Source organism: Lepidochelys olivacea (genome assembly GCF_965140295.1).
Source record: "Lepidochelys olivacea isolate rLepOli2 genome assembly, chromosome: 4".
Classification (NCBI taxonomy): Eukaryota; Metazoa; Chordata; order Testudines; family Cheloniidae; genus Lepidochelys; species Lepidochelys olivacea.
Window position 1 is genome coordinate 64,933,615 of NC_140414.1, and position 22,794 is coordinate 64,956,408.

Consider the following 22,794-nt stretch of genomic DNA (forward strand, 5'->3'; position numbering starts at 1 on the left):
CAGAATGGAGCACTCTGGGATAGCTCCCGGAGGCCAATAACATCGAACTGTGTCCACAGTACCCCAAATTCGAGCTGGGAACGTCGATTTAAGCGCTAATCCACTTGTCAGGGGTGGAGTAAGGAAATCGATTTTAAGAGCCCTTTAAGTCGAATTAAAGGGCTTCACTGTGTGGACGGGTGCAGGTTTAAATCGATTTAACGCTGCTAAATTCGACCTAAAGTCCTAGTGTAGACCAGGGCTTAGAATCTATGCCATCCTAGGCATCTTCCATTCCCCTTGAATTCAGTGGAAGTTGAAGTACTCAGTAGCTCCCAAGGCTAAATTGACTTTCAGTCTGTTCTATGGATAATATATGAAGTTTATAAATCATTATAAATTGTTTGCTTTGATCTGTGCTATTCTTTGGGTAACGTATCTGAATCCCTGTGCTACCCTGTATCTGGTCAGTGTCACTCTTCTTTGGGTAGGCCTCATACTAGAAGTCTCAAATTATAGTAATACAGATTCAAACTGCATTTTAATAAAAGCAGTCCCTCTTCTCTTTAAACTTGTTTGTAGAAGACACTCACGCAATACCATCTAACTAGGAAATATTTAGCTCTGGTTTAGAAATATAAAGCCTGATCCTACAAGGTAAGAAATGCATCCTTTGAGTGACCTAACTCTCTATTGACTTCAGTGGGAAAAGAGGGTTCTGTGGATTAGTCTTAGAGGACCTGATTTCAATTTTGCTTGTAGTGGCTTTATACTTATTTACTTTCATTGAGTTCAGTACAATTACTCCAGAATTTATTCCAGTGTGAGAGAAGAATCAGACCCAGAGAACACTGGTACACAGACCACTTTGCTCTGTTTACTTTCCAAGTTACAGTTCTCTTATTGTATCATTTCTGAATGATCTTAAATAGAGATAACTGTTGAGACTTCAATTCTTGTTTTCCTAATTAATCATCCTTCAAAAACCAAAAACTAAACCCAACAAACAAACACAAATTCCCCACAAACACAAAAAAACCCCTAAAAAACTAAATACTGTGGTTCTGTCACAGCGGCAATTATTAATAAGAGCCCTGGTGATGTTTCCGCATTAGATAATGAAAAGGATAATAATGTTGCTTCTGAGGGTGAGGCAAGGCATATCAGTGGCATTAATAATTACATTGAACTCTCCTCATTTGAATTTTTCAGGCCAGCTGCTATACAATGGAAGTAATGCTGCCTGTGATTTAAGAGATAAAAGTATAGGTCTGTCCCAGTCTATCCTACCAGATCTTTCTGTAATGATTTATGGTACAAAAGAGAGACATTTATAATATTTAATAGTACGAAAGTTATATTGGTCTGAATAGAGCTGTGAGAAATATATCCATTAACTGGCCAGCAGAATGCTGAGGACACATTTACACCCAAAGCCTTTACAGTCTGGGAGGGAAAAATAAGCACTAGGAAAATCAGTTTTCCAGAGCGCTTGGAAAATTAATGGCAGGTTGGGCTATGTACACAAGTCATCTATACACAAAGCCAACATTTTTCAGTAAGTAAAACTCAACAAGATGCAAAATTCAGAGGAGAGGAGAATGCACAAAACTACTTCTAGAACTCACTAATTTATTTGATAAGAAATGGTACAACTCTTCATAGCTGCAATGATTGAAAGCAGAACCCTAACAACAACAACTTATGGAAAGATATTACAGGTAGTCTACCAAGCTCAGGGAATTGGAAATGGAATATGGATTCTTTTATCATCAGGTTACTAGCTTAAATTCAGCCTTGGTAGATGAGGGCCATAAGTTCACTCATTATTATATGATGGCTATTGTGTTCAATGGCTTATGTGAAATGAGTTGGTGGTCTCATTCCATTTCCTCGTGAACACGTGTGCACATTACAAAAAGCCATCATCCCAATTGGCATTAATTTGCCATCCTTGTTGGCAGTCTCAGCAGAGAGGCCAAGGGCAGAGTAAGCATGGAGGCTGATGCACTCGCTAACCCCTAGAAGCCCTCCATCCAGTATAGGGTTGGGAAACTTTGGCATGTCCTAAGGGGAGAAGTTTACACTGTCACTGCCAATGCTGATAATGTCACCCTAGGTAAACAGAGGATTTTCCAGGCCTGTAAATTTTGCCGCCTTATATGAGCCTGATATTCATGTAATATATTTTTAAAAAGTGATACTGTGACTACTATTTAATGGTAAATGGTTCTGTGCTAACCCATGCCCCATCTCTCATCAAAATATAAACTGGAGTCATTCATCTTGCAAAGTGTGCGTTGTTGATGCAATGGTAAGTTAAGCAAAGCCAGTTGTGTTTTTAGTTGAAGCCTTTCAGGACAGACCACATTAAGAACAAATTATTTGTGTCAGATATATCTATTATTATTGACCAGTAAAGAGAAAATAAAAGGATTCTTGGATTTACCAAAGTTGTTGTTCTGGATGATAAAAGGCTTATTGTATTGTCCTGTGTCAAAATACTGGAAAAAAATTGGTGTTTGTGGGTCTTGTGCCATGTCTGTTTCCCAAACAGGTGATGGAAGCCAGCATAACAAATAACCATCACAGTGGAGTTAAAAAGCATTTTACAGACTCTCCAATCCATTAGTCATGTCTGTCCACTGCTCTGTTCAAAAGTTAGATGTTGCTCTTTTGGCCACCTAATTTCTCTTCATGTGAGAGACCTATTCTACTATTTTTGCAAGGTGTGCATTCATTCCTTTCAATATGTGTAATACATACTAAGGCATTTAATGAGATTTAAAAAGAAACAAGATTAGCCAAACCGTGGTAACTCAAAGGGTTTGACTAGCACTAGAAGGGAATGCCAGAAAAGGGCACTAGCGGCAATGAAGAACGCTTACAAAGGCATTCTTAATTTAACTATCTACAACCACAAAAATGCAGTTAGAGTTCAGGTTGTACAAAATGCTTTGATATACAATACTAGTTTTTCTTTTTTTCTTTTTTTTTTACTTTTTCATCTTTTATCAGGTAGTGGGATTTGCAGAAGGCCTTCACAACTTATTGAACTGGAATTGCTCACTAGTGTGCTGGCCCCACACTCTTCTAAATCTACACTACTACTGGAGGTAGCAAAGGCCCTTCTTGTTCATGATTGGCAGGAGGCAATACTTATATGCAGTGGCAATAAGTGAATTTTAGATTTGTTCCAGTTGTCAGAGAGAAGGGTTTATGGTCAAATAGTATGAACACAGGACAGGGGTCCAGGGATTCCTAAGTTCTGATCTCAGCTATTGCAGCACAGTGTTGCAGTAAAGGCACTGGAGTGAGATTCAGGAGAGCTGATTCAGTTCCTGGCTGTGACACAGACTTCCTATGTGACCTTGGGCAAATAATTTAGGCCCAGATTTTTAAATATGCAGTGGTGTTGTAGCTGTGTCATTCTCAGGATATTAGAGAGACAAGATGGGTGAATAATATCTTTTATTGGGCCAATTCCTGTCACTCACCAACAGAAGTTGGTCCAATAAAAGATATTACCTCACCCATCTTGTCTTTCTGTTTTTTAAAGCTATTTAGGTGTTGTGACACTCAACATTGCAACACTAACTGATTTAGGAGGCTGTTTCATTTTCTAAAGTGATTTAGGCACCAAAGCCTAAATACCATTGACTGTCAATGGGACTCTGGCATCTAAGTGCCTAAATCCCTTTTGAAAATGAGATTTAGGCCTGGTCTATGCTACAGAGTTATGTCGATGTCAGTCACCTTATGTTGACCAAGTTGTTCACGTGTCTGTACTCAAATTTGTCTCCAAGTAATGTAAGCACTTCATTATGCTGATGCAGTAACACCACTTCTCCAAACAGCAATAAGTTATGGTCAACCCACTGAGGTCGATCCACGTGCGTGTAGACACTGCATGACCTATTTCGACCTTAACAGACCTCCAGCAGCTGTCCCACAATGACTGACAATGACTGTTCTGGTCACAGTTGTCAACTCCACTGCCCAGAGGTCACGACCAGAAGCCATCTCCCCTTTAAAACTCCTGCATATTTTTGAAATGCCTTTTCCTGATTGCCTGCCTTGGCAAGCACATCTAGCATCCATCCATTGTTGAGAGCAACTGACCAGGCCAACTCCACACACACTAGATGTGCTCCTGCCTAGAATAGACAGGCTTTATTGGATCTCCTGGGTCTGTGGGGAGAAGAGACTGTGGAAGCACAGCTATGAACAGGTAATAGAAACATAGACATCTACAAAAAAATTGAATAGGCAATGGGGTAAAACAGGGATCAGAAGCAGTGCTTCATGAAAGGAAAGGAACCTCAGCAGGCATACCACAAGGTCAGGGAGGCCAACAATCAATCTGGTGCCAAGCCACAGACCTGTCACTTTTAGAATGAGCTGTATGCCATACTTGGTGGAAAGAGCACCAATACCCTGCAGACCATTGTGAATACCTATGAACATGCTGAGACACCAAACCCTGCCTTGAACATCAAGGAGGGGGAAGAAGAGGAGGAAGGGGAACACGCGTCAGGGAGTCCATCTATGCCATGAGCTAGTATCTTTTTTCAATACTCCATTGCAATCTGGCAAGTCCCACAAGCCAAAGATGAACAAGCTTAATGAAGGGAAAGGAACCTTGGGTAACTTTGTTCATGCATTTTTCCTTACCAGTGTTTAAAAATAAAGATGGTGCCCAGCCGAACACCAAGTTAGCAGGACACAGGTATCAACTTCTCACTGTTTTACTCATACAAGAAGATGTAACAATACAACAAGCAGAGTTATTTGTTTTTAATTCCCTTGTAGGATTAGGCAGCCATTGCATGCGGAGCAGTTTGTTTATGTACATAGGGCTCTTCCTTATATCGTCATGCGAGATCTCGATGAATCTTTCATGGAGGTATTCTGCAATCCTCTCGTGGAGGTTTCTAGGGATGGCAGGCAGCCTTATTTCTTCCTCCGCGGTAGGATACTTTCCCAGGCCATTCCCAATGACTTCAGCAGGCACCATTGCAGTAAACAGGCTAGTGGCATATGGGCCTAGCCAGTTTTGGGATGCCAACAGAAGCTGTGCTCTCTGTCCCTTTGCTACCTGCAGGAATGAGATAGCTAAAATCACCACCGCCTGTGGAAAACAGTGCCAGTACTCCGTGCCTTTGCCCTGTACTTGTACGCATGAAAATAGGGGCCTAAATTTTATTGTTTCATGCAACCAAACAGTTCCCTCCTTGTTTCTGCCTTCCCTCAGCCCTGGCTTCTATTGGCTCAGACTGGAGAGTGAAGCTGTGCAGAGGCGCTGCAAAGCTGAAGTGTCAATAAGCAGATCTTACTTAAAACGCTTATGGGAATAAGAGGGGGGAGTTCTGAAACTTTCCATTGTGACTGAAAATACGATACATCTATTCATTTTATCTGTGGTTGCTGCCATTGTGGCCTTGCGGGGTGCCCCCTCCACACCTGCAGAACGCCTGACCCTGATGAGGAGAAAGAAGAGCACTAGGGAAGATATGTTTAGTAAGATCCTGCAAGGCAGTTGTGACAGTAGAATGAATTATATTGAAATTATAATTCATTAAAGAAATGCTACTTGAAGGGTTTGTTAAAATATAGTTGTCAGGAAGAGAAACATTAAGGAGTGTGAGACAATGGGTCCTCAAACTAATTAACTTAGAGCTCCTACTGAGCTAGGAGATTGGTAAACGTTAGTATGCAAATAAGATATGTATGTATATTTGTCAGTTTCTGCTTCCTTTTGTCTCTTATGTTAAATTGGCTTTGGTTTATTTGTATAAATAAGTTAGCTTGAGCCTCAGAGAGGGGCTCACATATCTGGGTGCATTGGCAAAGCGCTTTGCTAATAAACAGTGTGGTCTGACAAATTATGTGAGTCCTGAATCTGACTTTGACACAGTGTTGCATCAGACCGTGAACAGAGGTTCTGGAGGGTGAATATGTCAGGCAGGCCCAGGAATCCCAGCAGGAAAAGGAGAAGGAGGACATAATGGGGATTCTCAGGCAGTAAACACTACCCTTACCTCTCCAATGTGGGACAACCGTAGCTTCACAAATACTAACCTGTGAGGGCAACAGTTCGTGTACATGTAGCCAAAATGGACTGAAATGGATATGAATATTTTCTACCATTCAAATGTTAAAGGTCTGTTCTCTTAATTTGTAATTGCAAATTATTTTTGCACTCTTTTTGGTATGCAATGCATTTATATTTTTTTGGAAAAAATTAATCTTTATTTCAGAATGCATGGAGCTATTCAAAATACCCATTAGTTGTAAAAATTGTACAGAACTACAGAACTCATAGATTCAGTAAAAAACCAGTGTAATAATTATAAATGTACAGCAAGCACTGCATAATTCATAGCTTTATGAGCCAGGGGAGCATGAGGTAGGCTGGGTACCCCAGGATCACTGCTATTTGCATTTCAAATTGCCAGTGGTAATCCACTGGACAGGAAAGAATGTCCCTGTTTATAGCTTCTGAACAGTTTTGGATTCTTAAAAATGCAAGCGTCATGCACCTTCCCTGACCAGCCCATAGTGATATTGGTGAAATATCCCCAATGATCCACCAGTGCTTGCATAACCACTGACAAAGTAGCCTTTTCTATTGATGATCTCTGTGGCAAGATAAGCTGGTGCCAAAATAGGGATGTGCATGCTGTCTGTTGCTCTGTTACAGTTCACCAACAACACAAGCACTGCTGGTGAGCATGCGCAGTGCAGATGCAAACAACTGCGTATGCATACACACAAGCAATATAGTAACTGCAGTGTCTTTAGGCTGACATAACTTGTGTCGACCAAAGTTTATAGTGTAGACAAGAGTGTAAGCTCCTAATATTAGTTAGGAGCGCCGAACACCTGAATACCTTTAAAAATCTGGCCTTAATCTCTCCGTGCCTCAGTTCAGCTTCCCAACCTCACAAGCTTGTAATGATGAAATATTCCTTAATCTTTGTGAGACACTCACATACTACTGTGTTGGAGACTATAAGTACCTAGAAAGGTGGACTCTGACTCCTCAGTTTCCGCATCTGTACTACATGGATAATATATACCTCAGAGGGATGTTATGAGGATTAATTAGATAAGGGTTGCACAGCACTGTGAAGATTGAAAGAGTGTTTTAGGTACTATCTTACTACTGTTGGAATGGTCTTCAGTCTGTTCGCAGGGTGAAACGGTGGGACAAGATTCCCAATACTGAAATCCTTAATTCTTGTCAAATGTCTGCCATTCAAAGCTTGCTCATAAAAGCTCAGCTGCATTGGTCTGGGTTTGTCATTTGAATGGCCGACTCAAGACTACCCAAAGCCCTATTTTATGCTCAGGTGAAGCAAGACACCTGTTCTTATGGTGGCCAGTACAAACAAACAATATAAAGACACACTGAAGTCAAACTTAAAAGCATGTGAAATTGACCCCAGCAACTGGGAAGCAACAGTCCATGACAGAGCAAGGTGGTGGCAGATTTGTCATGTCACCATTAACCACTTAGAAACAAGGTGCATTCACACCTTTATGTGAAAAATATGAATAGGTCAGAGCAAGGACACAACAGCTTGCAATGGTCAAGGACAGTCTTGTCTATCCCACATGTAACCTGCGTTTGTGATTCTCACATTGTCTTGACCTCCTATGTATGTGTTCATCTATGTTTGGTGAATCCTCATACACTGATGTTGATGTAAGAATCATCATAGGTACTAAATATTATAAATGTTGAATGGGGTTTTCAGGATTGTGGCTGCCACACTTCTGGAGCTCCCCCATTCAGCAGTCGTGGTTGGTTGGAAAGGAACTATGGTCAGGCTGTGTTCTTCTACTGCTCTCCACTATCTAGCTGGCTCCCCTATATGGAGTCAATCTGTAGATTTCCTGAGAAGGCTTGTATGCATTGCCACCATAGTCATCACTGGGGCAGATCTGGGACTTTCAGCATTGAAAACACGTGCCTCTACCACTTATACCAAAGGAGAACTCCTTTAACTGCAAGTAAATAGCAAGTTATAGTTGCAGGACTCAGCCATCAGAGAAAGACATGATCATAATATATTGTGCAGGAAGCACAGTGCCCTCCCATGCAGGGCCAGATCCCAAGTGTTAACCCTGTGTACTATCACTGTTAGACAGTGATAAATCTGAATCTCAATATACATTGAACACTAATATTCCTTATGTTTTCAGAGAATTGATCTTAATTCTGTTTGGCTTTAGCCAATCAAGGAAAAATTTTGAAGATCATTGTCTTCATTTCTGCTAACACTGTTGTATTTGCAGTGGGATATTTAGAACACCTCCTATGTACGGTTAATATAGTTCACCTGGATACCGCCTGTTAACTTTTTCTCTGCATTAGTTTTTGACCATTTCATATCTATGTATTTTGGACCCTGACTCAGTGTCAGTGAACTTTCTCAACAAGAGCTATTTAGCAAGTCAGTGAGAAAACAGGTTTATAACTTTTATTTTGTGAGCTACTTATGTTTTTTCCCGCTGATAAAAATCCAAGTTGTACAGTCAGAAGAGTTGTTCAAAATTACCTTGTCAAGTCTGATTCATTGGGGGATGGGAGGGAAAAAAGGGCTTGAGGGTTCTTTCTGCTGTGACTATCCATAAAACTGCTCCTGAAAAGCAGCAGGGAGTTATAGTAGTGATGTGGTCCTGAAGATCTGTTTCTGAGGAAACAAAAAATATTTCACAACATGAAGCTGAGAAATATTAGCAACGCTTCAAAAGCTGAGTTGGCAGGTACATTTGTTAACCAAAAGGGGGGAAAAAAGCATGCACAACCACCACAGTGGCTAAAACAGAGTATTTATGATTTAACACAACAAAACAGATTGATTGAAATGTGAGCTTTAGATGCTGCAGTGTTAGTGAAGTGCATTGGTTTGACAAACAGCCCTAAATGCTCCAACTAAGAGAGACACAAAAGTTAGAATAAAAAAGGTGCCATTAGACAATCAGGTCTCAAGATCAGTATTCAATTAAGACAAATACAGAATGAATGATTATAAGGATTTTTAAAATGAGCTTTGAGTAAGGATCTCAAGGATCCAGTTCAATTCCTATTGATATCAATGGAAAGACTTACATTAACTTCAGATGGAGATGGAACAGATGCTAAAGACCTATATTGCTTACAGCAAGTAATGGAAGAAGAATTACAAATTCCAGTAGTGTACAGGGAAGCAGTAAGAACACTTTGGGTCCTATTCACTTCAGACAAAGCTCCTATATACATTTAAAAAAGAGAATGAGTTCTAAATAGGGGTCTTAGTGTAGCAGAATATAAACCTAAAGGTATACTATGTGTTACCAGTTACATAATCCCCTTTATGATCTTATTTAAAATCCTGTGCATATCCAGTAAGGACAATGTATTCATAAAGTTTGTTTGTTTAATTTGAAGTATTGAGGCCTTGTCTACACCACAGAGTGGGGGGGAGATCAATGTAAGTTACGCAACTTCAGCTATGTGAATAACGTAGCTGAAGTCGATGTACTTAGATCTACTTACCGCGGGGGACACACTACGCTATGTCGATGGGAGAAACTCTCCAGTCAACTCCCCATTCAGGTGGAGTACAGGAGTCACCGGGAGAGTGATCTGCGGTCGATTTAGTGGGTCTTCACTAGACCCGCTAAATTGACTGCTGATGCATCGATCGCCACACGTCAATCCCCCAGTAAGTGTAGACAAGCCCTGAGAAAATTGAGGTTGATCCCTATTTTTCGGTTTGTTGTTAAAAGGAAAGCCAGCTGAAAAGAACAAAAGTTTCATACCGAAAGACAGTAAAGTCAGGATTTGCTTAATCTACAACAAGATCGTTTGAGGAATACCTATACTTTGTTTACTCTGATTCCAGGATTGCATGAGAGATTCTTTGGATTGTTGATGCAATTGAATTAAAGCAGTTGGATTTTAAATTATTGCTTTCTTCAGTTCATCCAACTGGCAGAAGAAAATATAAACTGCAATGGAGAAAAAATAAAGACTCAGAAGAAATGTTAGGAAGCACTTTTTTTTAATACAGTAAATCAGAAATGGGTAGAATAGTCTTTCATGGTTATTGGGTTTGTCCTGAGAAATGTCTTACAAATAATTGATACAAAAACCCAATCCTGAGCCCAGTGCAGAGCCTGCATGAGGGCCCAGTTGGAGAATGGGTATGAAGCTGTTTTGTCCCGGGAGGAGCACTGGGAGAGATTGTGGCTCAGGAGGCACAGTCGCTCCCAGCACCTCTCGCTGTGCAGAGGATTGGGGGAACCACACAGATGGTGTAGATTGGGTGCAGAATGAGGGCCAGGCCATAGCCTTAGCTCCTTCCCATGCATTTACTCTCAGGAAGGAGCAAGGACTAAGCAGTCTTTGTTCACAGGGATGGCTATTATGCTCTTTGCTTATGTGGGCCATTCAAAGGCTTGGCTTCTTTCAAGCCCCGTACATCATTTGTACAATGGGAGGCAGAACACAATTTAAGTGCACTTCAGAAGACTGTGGGGAATGGAGACGGGGCACTGGACTAGGAGTCAGAAGACGATTCTGTATGGCTATAGCACTGATCTGCTGCATGACCTTGATCGCTTAACTTCAGGGTGCTTTGCTTCTTTTTCCCCATCAGTAAATGGGGATAATGATAATTACCCTCTTATGTAAAGTGTGTTGAGATCTCCAGATGAAAAGTATTGTGTAAGAGCTAAGAATTAGCATTTGTATTTATTAGCTGATGAAAATCTGCAGTTTTCACAAACATCAATTTGTTAATGCAAATCTTTGCTTCCTTTAATGCAGAAAAATAATTTTCATCTTCTGAGCTTCGACAGCTACATCTTCAGAATTTTATAATCTAGTATATTTTTCAACAACAGTCCATGTTAAATTATGTCAAAGTGCTAATCTGCTGTAAACTGTAGATTAAGCATACGGGTTTAGAAACCAAGGCGATAGCTAGATATCTTAAGTAGATGGATTGGCAGATAGGTGATTAACTGTATTTGCAGCTAGTAGGAGCATATGCAGCTCCACTGAATTTATGTAGTTGCACCAAGTGAGGCCAATGGTGAATCTGGCCTGATATTTTAGTGAACATTAATTTTTACCTAGACCTAATTAAGCTACCTAATAGTCTTACCTGGATTCTAAACTATCTTTCACTTTAGTCTTCGAGCTACATGTTACTTAGATACACTGGTGTAAATTTAGAGCAAGTTCTCAAAAGTTAATATTACACTATATTTACACCACTGTAACTGAGAACAGAATGTCCAGCTGTATTATTAGTAGTAGTATTAGTATTTATGTTGTTATTTTCACAGCAGTCACAGTATGCGACACATTGTCCATACACATACAGGAAGACAGTAAATCTCTCAGTCTGTAAGAAGAGCTAAGATTCTAAAGTCATGGTCCTGCAACTGGATTCATGAGGGTAAACCCCAAATGCAGGATCAGAAAGAACAAAGACACTGAAATTTAGCACAGAATAATCAAAGATCTAGTGCAAACTGTATACAAATGTTACTTTTTTTTCATTTCAGTGGCTCTTGCCAATTGTCCTGGCTGAAATTTGCCCCAAGGCAAAGGTTCTGCACAAGGCCTAGATACCACTTAAATGCTAAAATAGGGTTTCACTGAGCCTTAAGCAATGCATGGGCCTTGCACTTGGAGGGGAGAATTTCACCTCCACATACTTCCTATTCGCCTCACTAATTAGGCTCTTTCCGCACCCCAACTCAACGTGAGTGGCAGAGAGCCTCAACAGAGTTCTTTGCCACAGTGCTGTGGGGTTGCTGAGTTGTTTGTCTGGCCTCTCCACGTCTGGATCTACTGCACAGCAGAAACATTGTGTTTCTCCTGCGTTTTGAATCTTGTACACCTACTTGAGATCACGTGTCAGTATTTTCCCTTAACTGTACAAGCAATACTAAAGGGGTGACTGACTTGATAGATAGAACATAAACTTAAGACGATAGCATAGGATAGCTGGGAGCAATACACTAGAACCTCAGAGTTACGAACACCAGATTTACAAACTGACTGGTCAATCACTCACCTCATTTGGAACCAGAAGTACTCAGGCAGCAGCATAGACAAAAAAAGAAAAAAAAAGAAAATACAATACAGGAGGTAAACTACTAAAAAAATAAAGGGAAAGTTTAAAAAAATGGATTTGACAAGGTAAGGAAACTATTTCTGTGCCTGTTTCATTTAAATTACAATGGTTAAAAACATCATTTTTCTACTACACAGTAAAGTTTCAAAGCTGTATTAAATCAATGTTCAGTTGTAAACTTTTAAAGGAACAGCCATAACGTTTTCTTCAAAGTTACAAACATTTCAGAGTTGCGAACAACCTTCATGCCCAAGATGTTGTAACTCTGAGGTTCTACTTTACTCATATTCTACACATTGGTTTTACAGTCTGCTTTCCAAGGCCCTAAAATAAAATGTTTTTTCAGATGGATTAAAATGATAGTCAGAGGCACCACAATACAAACTCACAATAACCAAGATATAATGTAGATTTTTTCTTCATTATTCATTAGATATGGGCCCAAACCAAAGCCTTGGATTAAAACGTCCCAAACTTTGATTAACATATGTATGGATCTGAACTTTGTAGACCAGATTCTGATATGACCCTGTAAATCAATAGCAGCTCCATTGAAGAGAATGGAATTGCAATGGCTTAAGTGAGGGGAAAATCTGATTCTATGGCTCAGGCTCATCTCTAATATATATATATATATATATCATTTATGGTATGAATAATCATTCTTCTTAAGTTTTGATTCTGCCTTACAGGCATGGCCATGCATTGAAGGTGGCGCAGAGCTGCGCTATTCCAGGGACCATTCCGGTAATGATGACTCAGTACGCAAAATTATTCCTCTAGCTTACTTTTGGACTCTGGGAACGTGTTTGCTGCTTCACCCCTTCCAATGGTGCAGCATACTCCTTGTTGCTCTCTGGTCCTGCTCTGTGGGTTGGTGTGTAAGCAAGGGTGGTGGTGGGTTCTTGCACCCCAGGGGAGGAAAGAGGGAGCAGATCTCACACTAAGGCCTTGTCTAGACTGCCAAGTTTCTGCACAGTAAAGCACCTTTCTGTGCTGTAACTCCCTAGGTGTACACACTGCCAAGCCACTTAGTGCGCAGAAACTGCACAGTTGTAGCACTCTAAAAAACCACCCCAACAAGAGGTGTACAGCTTTCTGCATCATGGCTATAGTGCTGCAGTGCCAGTGTAGACACCATGGCGATGATAGCACTGAGATTGGCCTCCAGGAGGTGTCCCACAATGCCTGTTCTCACCTTTCTGGTCATCGGTTTAAACTCTACTGCCCTGCCCTCAGGTGACCAACTGTCATCCCCACCCCATACATTCCTTTGCAAATTTGAAAGTCCCCTTCCTGTTTGCTCGGTGATGCGTGCAGTGGTGGCCATGCCTCCTCCTCTTTCCTCCTCCTGCCTCCTCCTCTTTCCAGGTGGCCATGCCTCCTCCACACACCAGGCAATCCCCCACTTGGAGCAATGCCAAGCTACTGGACCTCATCGGCATTTGGGGTGAGGAGGCTGTGCAGTCCCAGCTGCACTCCAGCCATAGGAATTATGATACCTATGGACAGATTTCATGATGCATGATAGAAAGGGGCCATGATAGGGACACATTGCAGTGTAGGGTAAAAGTGAAGGAGCTGCGGAACGCCTACCACAAGGCACAGGAGGCAAACCGCCATGCCAGTGCTGCGCCCACGAGCTGCCAGTTCTACAAAGAGCTGGATGCGATACTTGGTGGTGACCTCACCTCTACTGCAAAGGCCCCTGTGGATACTCCATTGGCTCACGTGCCAGTTGAGAGTGGACCAAGCCAGGAGGAGGAAATCTTGGACCAGGAGGGGAAGGGAGATCCGGAGGCAGAGGATGACTCGGAGGCCAGAGATGCATGCAGTCAGGAGCTCTTTGCTACCTTGGAGGAGCTAGCCAGTCACAGCAGTCGGATCTTGGCAAAGCGCAAACAGGAGAGGAGGCCCCTGGTAAGTGGATCTGATTTTGGGAATTGCTGAAGCAAGTTGTTGGGGGCAGGAGGGTTGCAGAAAGCAGGCTTGTCTCCCACTGCATGCCTAGTCTGAGCAGCGGAACAGGCTGTTGATAAACTCCCTCCCTTCATGGGAATATCCCTCAGAGATCTCCAGGAAACTCTTGTGGCGATAGAATCATAGAACTGGAAGGGACCTCAAGAGGTCATCTAGTCCAGTCCCCTGCATTCAAGGCAGGACTAAGTATTATCTAGAGCATCCCTGACAGGTGTTTGTCCAACCTGCTCTTAAAAATTCCCAATTATGGAGATTCCACAACCTGCCTAGGCAATTTATTCAAGTGCTTAACTACTCTGACAGTTAGGAAGTTTTTCCTAATGTCCAACCTAAACCGCCCTTGCTGCAATTTAAGCCCATTGGTTCTTGTCCTATCCTCAGAGGTTAAGAAGAACAATTTTTCTCCCTCCTCCTTGTAACAAGCTCATATGTACTTGAAAACTGTTATGTTCCCTCTCAGTCTTCTCTTTTCCAGACTAAACAAACCCAATTTTTTCAATCTTCCCTCATAGGTCATGTTTTCTAGACCTTTAATCACTTTTGTTGCTCTTCTCTGGACTTTCTCCAATTTGTCCACATCTTTCCTGAAATGTGGCGCCCAGAACTGGACACAATACTCCAGTTGAGGCCTAATCAGCGCGGAGTGGAGTGGAAGAATTACTTCTCGTGTCTTGCTTACAATACTCCTGCTAATACATCCCAGAATGATGTTTTCTTTTTTTGCAGCAGCATTACACTGTTGACTCAATTTAGCGTGAGATCCACTATGACGCATAGATTCCTTTCTGCAGTACTCCTTCCTAGGCAGTCATTTCCCATTTTGTATGTGCGCAACTGATTGTTCCTTCCTAAGTGGAGTACTTTGCATTTGTTCCTATTGAATTTCATCCTATTTACTTCAGACCATTTTTCCAGTTTGTCCAGATCATTTTGAATTTTAATCCTATCCTCTAAAGCACTTACAACCCCTCCCAGCTTGGTATCGTCCACAAACTGTAAGTGTACTCTCTACGCCATTATTGAAATTATTGATGAAGATATTGAACAGAACCAGACCCAGAACCGATCCCTGCGGGACCCCATTCATTATGCCCTTCCAGCATGACTGTGAACCCCTGATAAGCACTCTCTGAGAACCATTTTCCAACCAGTTATGCACCCACCCTATAGTAGCTCCGTCTAGGTTGTATTTCCCTAGCTTGTTTATGAGAAGGTCATGAAAGACAGTATCAAAAACCTTACTAAAGTCAAGATATACCAAATCTACCACTTCCCTCCATCTACAAAGCTTGTTACCCTGTCAAAGAAAGCTATCAGGTTGGTTTGACACAATTTGTTCTTGAGAAATATATGCTGACTGTTATTTATCACCTTATTATCGTCTAGGTGTATTCAAATTGATTGCTTAATTATTTGCTCCCCATTATCTTTCCAGGTACAGAAGTTAAGCTGACTGGTCTGTAATTCCCCAGGGTTGTTCTTGTTTCCCTTTTTTATATTTGCCCTTTTGTCCTTTTCCAGGCTTCTGGAATGTCTCCCATCTTCCATAACTTTTCAAAGATAATTGCTAATGGCTCAGATATCTCCTCAGTCAGCTCCTTGAGTATTCTAGGATGCATTTCATCAGGCCCTGGTGATTTGAAGATATCTAATTTGTCTAAGTAATTTTTGACTAGTTCTTTCCCTATTTTAGATTCTGATCCTACCTCATTTGCAGTGGCATTCACTATGTTAGATGTCCAGTTGCCACCAACCTTTTCTTGGTGAAAACTGAAACAAAGAAGTCATTAAGCACCTCTGCCATTTCCACATTTTCTGTTATTGTCTTTCCCCACTCATTGAGTAACAGGTCTACTCTGTCCTTGGTCTTCCTCTTGCTTCTAATGTATTTGTAGAATGTTTTCTTGTTTCCTTTTGTGTCCCTAGCTAGTTTGATCTCATTTTGTGCCTTGGCTTTTCTAATTTTGTCCCTACATAATTGTGTTGTTTGTTTATATTCATCCTTTGTAATTTGACTGAGTTTCCACTTTTTGTAGGACTCTTTTTTGAGTTTTAGATCACTGAAGATCTCCTGGTTAAGCCAGGTTGGTCTCTTGCCATACTTCCTATATTTCCTACACAATGGGATAGTTTGCTCTTGTGCCCTTAATAATGGCTCTTTGAAAAACTGCCAAATGTCTTCAATTGTTTTTTCCCTTAGACTTGCTTCTTATGGGATTTTACCTACCAACTCCCTGAGTTTGCTGAAGTCTGCCTTCTTGAAATTCATTGTCTTTATTGTGCTGTTCTCCCTCCTACCATTCCTTAGAATCATAAACTCTACCATTTCATGATCACTTTCACCCAATTGCCTTCCACTTTCAAATTTTCAACCAGTTCCTCCCTATTTGTCAAAAACAAATCTAGAACAGGCTCCCCTCTTGTAGCTTTCTCTACTTTCTGAAATAAAAAATTGTCTCCAATACATTCCAAGAACTTGTTGGATAATTCGTGCCCTGCTGTGTTATTTTCCAAACAGATGTCTGTTCCCCCATCATCACCAAGTCCTGTGCTTTGGATGATTTTGTTAGTTGTTTAAAAAAAGCCTCATCCATCTCTTCTTCCTGGTTTGGTGGTCTGTAGTAGATACTGGGCAATCCACTGCCGCAGGTTCCTTGGTAGAGCTGCTTTGTTTCTTGCCCCATTAACAGTAACTTTCCTGCGCCACTTTCCCATCATGGGGGGGGAGGGGGGAGGAGAGGCAAGCCACATGGGGCCAGGGCAAAAGCTGCGGGCTTGGAGAAGACCCTCCCTTGATTCCCTGCTCACCCTCAGCAGCAAGATACCTTCCATAATGATCACATCCTGTGGAAAATGTGGATGCAGGAATGATTAACCGCCCCCCCCCGCCACAGTGCTGTCTCTCCCCAAGAGCAATGTGCCCAGTGTACAGCAGGGTCCAGGAAGAGTGATTTACCCTGCCCCTGCGGCTACTCACCATTTTGGGGGTCTTGTGGCTCATGTGTGCTTGTCTGGGGTCAGCCAGTTAGTGACAGGTGTGTGAGTACTGGCTGTGTTTTAAAGCACTGAATCAGTGTTGTCTGTGTTGCAAACAATACTGCTTCTGTAAAATGTTGCATTTATACTTCAGAGATGACCTTGGGAGCCGAGCCTCCCTCTTTGTTATTGATGGCAGAACAGCTGTGCAGAATTAGAAAGCGGACAAGAAGAACTAAGGACTTTCTCTGTGAGGTTATGATGCACTCTGCCGCTGAGAAACAGGAACTGAAGGAGTCGTGGGATGGTGAGAAGAGGGACCAAAAGGAGAACGCGGCACACCAGAAAGAAGCCACGGAGAGGCTCTTAAACATTATACAGCGCCAAGTGGACACGCTCCAGGTGATACTAGCTCTTCAAACTGAGCAGCTCCATGCCCGCCCTCCCCTGCAGCTGCTGTGACAAAACTCTTTCCCATGCACCCCCCAACACACCGCCAACACACCGTTATCAACCTCCTGGCTCCTCTCTCTACCTGTAGCATTCCACTCCTCCCTCCTCACAGTCCAGCACTGTGGATTCCCACTACACATTGCACTCAACACCCATCCCCCTGCAGTTTGGCCCTGCTGAAGTACAACACCCACTGCATTGTACTCCAAAGGAGACAGTTGGGTATGATCCCTGGACATACACAAATCTGTAGTCGTCCCGAGACCCCTCCTCTTCTTGAGACCTTCCCTTCCCCCATCCCCCTCTCTGCTGATGAATTTGTTCATTTGACTCTCTCCTCTGGTTGTTGTCTTTTAATAAAAGAATTGTGTTGGTTTGAAAGCAATCTTTATTCTATTAAGTGAAAGCAAAAAAAGCACTGCAAAGCAACATACAATTATGTTAAGCACCCTTCTTGCATCATGTGCACCAATCACCTCCTAGCATTACAAGCACTGCAATCCCAAGCATAGCAATAAATATTAGTGGCTTTCAGCTTTAAATTGCTGCCTCAAGACATCCCTGATCCTTATGGCCCCACGCTGTGCCCCTCTGATAGCCCTGGTCTCTGGCTATTCAAACTCAGCCTCCAGGCCCTGAGCCTCTGCAGTCCAGCCCTGAGTGAAACTTTCACTCTTCCCTTCACAAATATTACGGAGAGTACAGCACATGGCTATAAGCACAGGAATATTGTCATCATCCATGTCCAGCTTCCCATACAGGCATTGCCAGCAGGATTTTAAACAGCCAAATGCACAGTCAACAGTCATTCTGCACTTGCTCAGCCTGTTGTTGAATCAGTCCTTGCTGCTGTCATGTTGTCCCATGTATGGCTTCATAAGCCACGGCATTAAGCAACTTCTTGAACAGGCCAGTGTTCCGAAAGATGTGTGCATCATGCACCTTTCTGGACCAGCCTGCATTAATGTCTGTGAAACACCCACGGTGATCCACAAGAACTGGAGAACCATTGAAAAATACCCCTTGCAATTAATGTACTCAGTGGTTAGATGGTCTAGTACCAGAATTGGAATGAGCGTGCCATCTATTGCCCCTCCGCAGTTAGGGAAGCCCATTTGTACAAAGCCACCCACAGTGTCATGCACATTGCCCAGAATCACGGTCTTTCGGAGCAGGATGCGATTAATGGCCCTGCATACTTCCATCAGCACAACTCCAGTGGTCGACTTTCCCACTCTGAACTGGTTAGCGACCGATTGATAGCAGTCTGGAGTAGCCAGCTTCCACAGTGCAATCGCCACGCGCTTCTCCAGCGACAGGGCAGCTCTCATTCTCATGTCCTTGCGCCGCAGGGCTGGGGTTAGCTCATCACACAGTCCCATGACTGTGGCTTTCCTCATGCGAAAGTTCAGCAGCCACTGCTCGTGATCCCACTATGTGATCCCACCAGTCAGCGCTTTTTTCCCGAGCCCAAAAGTGGCATTCCACTGTCTGCACCTCCGTGAATGCCACAAGCAATCTCGTGTCGTAGCTACTATGCGTGGCGAGATCGATGTCACATTCCTCTTGCCTTTGTCGTTTAAGAAATAACTCCACTGCCACTCATGACATGTTGGTCAGAGTGAGCAGCATACTGGTCAGCAGTTCGCAGTCCATTCCTGCTGCCCGAAAGAGGCAGGGTGCACAGTACACAAATCGTTGAAAGATGGCGCCAAATGCAGACAGAAGCACAGGGATTGCTGGGATGCAAAGCAATGCATCACAGGACATTGGGACAGGACCCAGGATGCTGCGCGACCCACCCCCCTCCACCTTCCCACAAGTCTTAGCAGCAAAAGAGAAAAACGTGCTCTGTGGGATAGCTGCCCAGAGTGCACCGCTCTGAATAGCACTGCAAGTGCCGCAAGTGTGAACACGTTATTGCAGCTGTGAGTGTAACACACAACAGTGGTTTTCCTTCTACGCTCTTTGAGCGGTGCTGTAACTGCAGGCGCTGTAATTTTGCCAGTGTAGACATGCCCTTAAGGAGTACAGGAACTGTGCTGGTACCCAGCCACTGTACAGGAGTGTGAGAGAGGGGAAGGATTCTTACGTGCACTTCCTTCTTCTTGTGCACTCCAAGCATAACATAGCTCTTAGCAGCTTTTTTGAAGCAAAACCCCAGAAGGGCTTCCAATTAAGCATTACTGAAACAGCTTTTAATAATGCAGCTTTTTCTGAATGGAAATAGTCACATTGTGAGCCTGTTTCCAATGTCTTTGTGGTTTTGAATGCTTATGAATAAATGCTGGCCTTGAAGTTTGTTTTACTGTGTAAGATTCAGACTGTGTGCTAAAGTGTGGTGACAGATTGGCACAGTGAATGCTTGCAAGACTCTGCTAGCCTGTGTATCCCAGCCATATATACAAAGGATTGTTTAAATTATTCATAATTTAGTATGCCTTGGGACAGAAAAGAGAAAAAAATTGCATCCAGATCCAAACTAATTAAAAGTGAGTATTTTTGGACTGGATTTATCTCTCCTGTTGCTAGGAAAGCTGTGCAGACAAATCACTTATAGCACAACTGGGGGACAAAATTTTGTTTTGATGAGTTCCAAAAAAATGAAAATTTTAAAAATGTTAATTTTAAATGGCTGTTATAGACGGTGAAGGCAGTTTTTTGGTTGGAAAGGTGTCATTTTGCCATAAAGTGTTTTCCTTGCAAAAATATTTAATTTATCCTTGTGACAAAATTCACAAAAAAATCAAGAATTTTGCTCCCATGCTGGAATTCTTGCTACAGAAAATTGTTCTCACTGGCAGGAAGAGAGGCATGGGCCCTGACTTCACAGTGCTTTCGGAGCAGTTTTATACCTCTTTGCAGGGGAACCCTTAGCAATGTTCAACCATAAGTGGCTCGTGGCTACTGCTACTGGCCTAGGTAATGTGTTCAAAGAAAAGAAGGTGTGACTAGTGCTCCCTTATGTCCTAGGTGCTAGAACTGCCCCTTGGAAGACTGCTCTAATGTATGCTGTCATAAATATAAAGGGAAGGATAAACACCTTTAAATCCCTCCTGGCCAGAGGAAAAACCCTTTCACCTGTTAAGGGTTAAGAAGCTAAGATAACCTCGCTGTCACCTGACCAAAATGACCAATGAGGAGACAAGTTACTTTCAAAGCTGGAGCGGGGGAGGGAAACAAAGGGTTTTCTCTGTCTGTGTGATGCTTTTGCTGGGACTAGAGCAGGAATGCAGGTCAGAACTCCTGTAAAGAGTTAGTAAGCAATCGAGTTAGATATGCATTAGATTCTGTTTTGTTTAAATGGCTGATAAAATAAGTTGTGCTGAATGGGATGTATATTCCTGTTTTTGTGTCTTTTTATAACTTAAGGTTTTGCCTAGAGGGATTCTCTATGTTTTGAATCTGATTACCCTGTATGGTATTTACCATCCTGATTTTACAGAGGTGATTCTTTTGCTTTTTCTTTAATTAAAATTCTTCTTTTAAGAACCTGATTGCTTTTTCATTGTTCTTAAGATCCAAGGGTTTGGGTCTGTGTTCACCTATGCAAATTGGTGAGGATTTTTATCAAGCCTTCCCCAGAAAAGGGGGTGTAGTGCTTGGGGGGATATTTTAAGGGGGAGAGACTTTTTCAAGTGGGCACTTCCCCTGTTCTTTGTGTAACACTTTAGTGGTGGCAGTGTTTAACCTAAGCTGGTAAGAATAAGCTTAGGGGATCTTTCATGCAGGTCCCCACATCTGTACCCTAGAGTTCAGAGTGGGGAAGGAACCTTGACATATGCCATGGACTGGACCAGTGCCAGGATTGTCCCAGAACTGGGGTGTTGAAAGGAGGATTAAGGCCACCTTTGCACTCCACCCTCTTGAACTGCCCTGGTTGAAGCTCAGGATTTGGACCATTCAGTCTGGACCAAATTTGTGAAAAATCCCTAATGCAGATATTAAAGCATAATGGTTTACAAGGAAATACGTCAAAGCAAAGACTGATTACCTCAGTTCTAGCTGGAATATCGATTCTGGGTGTGTGTTGCTGAAAATGAAGGCCCTGGAACTGTTGATCTGCTTTGAAAGTTGACTTTGAAAAAATGTGAGGTCTTATGTTTATTGTCTGGCATTTAACTTCAGATCAAATATGGAAAGCCTGGAAAAAAAATTGTTTATTTCTAACTGGTAGCTCTGCAGATTCATCCTGGAATCTGAAAGTCAGGCTGAGTTCTTTCTGGCTCCTGTGTCGTCAGCTTTACAGATGCTGCACTCTGAACTTATTTAAGTTAGTTCTCTAGGTGATGAAACAGTCAAAATAGAATCCAGCTCTCGCTCGCTCTCGTAGCTGCTTTGGCTCTGCTATGCCAATGGAAGTAAAAAGGAGTAGATATTTTCTCCAGTCAGTAAAGTCTGAATACACATAGGGAGCAGATTGGTTGAATAAGAAGTTGCTGTTTTTTTACAAATCATAGTCAGTCTTCTGAGTAGAATGCCTCTTTAAAATATGAAATACTGTTATCCTAGTCTAATACGGGTCAGTGGTTTGAAAATGACTATTCTATTCTAAAACTTATCTAATTAATTGAAATTTAAACTTGTCACATCTTTTTTTAAGGATGACATTGTAGTTGTGTTAAAACATCTGTCATCTTGTCATCTGTACGAACATTTTTTCTTAATGGTCAGCTTGCCACAGTTAATTAGTCTTTAGACATATGGACAGTTATAAAGCAATGTGACTTTGAAAATCCTTTCTAGTTACCTGTAACATAGAACTCTAGAGAGACAATGCACTCACTGGATATTTGTACCACAAAGCCCCTTCACAATGTGAGTTGTAGTTTGCACTTTGCTGAGGGAATACATGTTTCTCCATGGGAAACATTTCTTGTTTCTGTTATTATTTCCTATGTGTATGTTTCCAGCACAGAACTTTGTAGTGATTTTGACTAGAGATTGGCTCCAGCTGCAAAATGCAAATCCAGACCAGAATTTTGAAGCCCTTCCCACAACATCTGGGGTCCAGTCTATCATTAGTGCCTAGAGTTTTTTGTGCACCTTAATTTCTGGGTGCCCAACTTGACATATTTTAAAGGGGGATTGATTTGCAGAAAATACTTGCCTTCTGAAAACCAAGTCCCTTTATGCGTGGCCCAAATTGGCACCCACCATCCCTAGTCACTTTGAAAAACCTTGACCAGGATGAGTTCAGATTTATGGGGTTTGATTTTGTCCATTATAAAAGTATGGGCTGTTTGCAAAATATAACTCTGAT

The 22,794-nt window shown here is 42.1% G+C and overlaps 1 long non-coding RNA gene across 1 annotated transcript; it reads right to left on the minus strand.

The window, feature by feature from the left end:
• Positions 1-4,850: 4,850 nt before the first annotated feature.
• LOC311519617 lies at positions 4,851-17,119 on the minus strand. Its single transcript, XR_014711327.1, has 3 exons — positions 17,080-17,119; positions 8,547-8,681; positions 4,851-5,077 (listed from the first exon to the last, which is right to left on the minus strand). It is a non-coding gene; the product is annotated as an uncharacterized lncRNA (long non-coding RNA).
• Between the last annotated feature and the right edge of the window lie 5,675 nt (positions 17,120-22,794).